Source organism: Tupaia chinensis, unplaced genomic scaffold (genome assembly GCF_000334495.1).
Source record: "Tupaia chinensis unplaced genomic scaffold, TupChi_1.0 Scaffold000405_1, whole genome shotgun sequence".
Taxonomy (NCBI): domain Eukaryota; kingdom Metazoa; phylum Chordata; class Mammalia; order Scandentia; family Tupaiidae; genus Tupaia; species Tupaia belangeri.
The window spans coordinates 243,650-246,544 of record NW_006159907.1 but is presented as its reverse complement, the minus strand read 5'-3'; positions in this window follow the sequence as shown (position 1 = coordinate 246,544).

Below are 2,895 nucleotides of genomic sequence, written 5' to 3'. Positions count from 1 at the left end.
GATGTCTTAACAAGTCAACTAGTCAAGGGGCTAACCCAGCTTCCACTCATAATGAGTTAATAATTAATACTTCTTAATTTAAAAAAATGCTCATTATGATGCTGACGAGTTGCACGTGATTATCCAGCATCACCAAAGCTCCATAGATCTGTCATCTCAAAATGACAGGCAGGGCTCAGTATGGCCAACAAGGCACTCTATTTCCAAGATTTTGACTTGTGATTAATCCAATTATCTTCTCTGCTATAAGGAGAAAAGATTATATTGGATGGTTTTGTTTCCTGCAGCAAAGTAATTTTCTGCATGACCAGCAATAATGTAATGTGGGAGATTTTAATAAGAGGCAATTATTTTCAAAATTAAACCTTAAACAGAATGCAGATTGTAATAATATGGCAGAGATGTGCACAAAATTATGAGTCACTTTAAAAACTGTTAACCCTGCAGTCTGCTCTTGTACAGAACCGTGCAATAAAGGAAACATAACTGCGACAGAAAAGATTTCCAAATCTCCTAGAAACACTTATACAGCACTGAAACTGACAAGGTAATACTCCCTTTGTATTGCATCTCATAATTTAATATGCTACATTGCTTTCGTCTTTGAAACTAATAGTCTTTTTTGTTGAGACAAGGAAACATTAATGAAAAGGACACATGATAATGTTTTTCTAACCAAAGAGAAAATGTTAATGCTTGAGCTTAGGAAATAATCAATGGTAGAAGGAAAATTTGCAAATTTAAGTCATTGAGTGTGCTACAGGAAACCCCATCTCTAGCTTCACTGCCAAGGCATGTAAATTGAGAGGTTTAGTGGTGACTTTTGCACAAGGGTTCCCCTCTTTTATTTCCATATGTCCTACTCTGAAAACTATTACCACGTATGCACATCTTTGGCTAGTTAATCATCTACTGAAACTAAATTTTATATCTGAGGTTATGGGAGATGAGATTTTTGAAAACAGTATGGAGTAACACCTAGAAAGAGTTGAGAGAGGAGGAACACAAAACATACTTGGCCTAGGAGGAGACTATCAGTTTACTTATGAACTATTTCCTGTGAGTTTCAGGGTTGTCTAGATTATTCGTTTGTTGTTCTAGCCCCCGATTCCTTTCTTACCTCTATTGTCTTCAAATAGTTCTTCCATACAGTTAAAGTAAACTAAAATAAAATGTCATATTTTTTTTTCTGAGAGATTTTTGCTATAGGGCATGTGCGCTTGCCAGACAGAGACAAAGAGACAGAAAATGATAAGTCGCTCTCCGCTGGGGGTGGAAGGGGGTGGCCACATCCCAATCCTTTCTCATCTATTCTCCTCTAGGGCTTTTGAGCATGCACACACACATGCCCGGCTTGAGGTTCAAGCTGCTGAATTCAGGATTCGAACTGCAGTCAGCCACATGGGAGTACAGTGAGTGCCTCAACCACCATCCACCTGCTGTCTTCTAAAATGTTATTTTAAATTTCTGCATTTTTAACCTGGGCATATACGCAGGACATCCATTATAAAAGCCCCTTAAATAATTTCCTAAATGAATAATCTCGTAAATAGTTGTAAAAAGTTAATACTTGGGGCCAGTAGGCGGTATAGTGGCTGAGGGTCTGGAATCCCACATGGCAAACTGCAGCTCAAGTCCCAGATCTCATGGCTTGAAAATCATGCTGGTCATGTGTGTGTGTGTGTGTGTGTGCCCAAAATCTCAAGAGGAGAATAGAGAAAAAGGAATTGCAGCATGACCACCCCTTGAGGGGTTGATTTCTCACTTTGCCTCTCCCTATCTCTCTCCAGCAAGCACACATACTCTATGGAAAAAAAGAAAAGTTAACACTCACTGAATTCTCATGATGTGGTGGGTCTGCTGCTATTTTATATGCAAAGCCACAGTAGTCTGTTCTGAGCAATCTATTTGAAATTGCTACCACTGTACTCCAAATTCTCCTTCCTGAGCTCTTTCATTCACAGCCTCATTGATACTTCTCATTTGCTCTTGAATTAGAAATGTCTAACAGATCCACAAAGATTTATCTTAATAATAAGTGAATATCACTCTTCATATAGACTAGCGAACTCTTCACTACCAATCATTTCATTTTAATTTTAATTTCTAGTTCCTATTATTGCTCATTTAGAAGATAAAAAAAGGGGGGTTTTGAAGAACCATGGTTTCTAAACACAGCAATCATATTTGTGTTTTACATTAATCTCTCCATCACTGACATGAACAAAGTTACAATTAACACTAAAAGAGAATCACTCAAATACTGCTTGGTAATTAACTTCATTCTATAAACTGTTGAGGAGCAGTTCAGTTTATACAGATCAAAACCACAGCAGTCATCTACTTTCTTCATCCCTTGATAATTTTTTTTTTATTCTATAGAACAATCACACAAGGAAGTGAAGATCTGTGTTCCAAATCAAAACACTCAACACAGAGGTTTAACATCTAGTCCCAGGACATCAGCAAGCTTTGGATTTGGAGAGCTATTTTATTTTGCATGGAAGCTTTGCTTCCCTGGTGTTTGAAAGAGAATTTTTATACAAGTCAGCCCTGAGGAAGAAAGAAAAACGAAAAGCAAAATGAAATCAGAGAAGAACATGGACATGAAGAAAAAGAAAGAGCTGGGGAAGAGAGAGAGGGAACAGGAAAGAAATTACTTAGAAATGCTCCCTCTATTGGTTTTAGGGTCTGGAGAGAAGTTGAGCCTAATGATGAAGAACTGAATTCATGTAGGCTATGTAAGACTCTTGTGTGCAGCTTAGTTAAAATATAAAAATATAGAGCTTAGAGTATGTTATATGTTGATAAGTGCTATGCAATAAACGTTTCTTTGCAAATGAATATGCAGAGATTAGCTGAGGACATTTGCTACTTGTTTTTAATAGTCAAAAA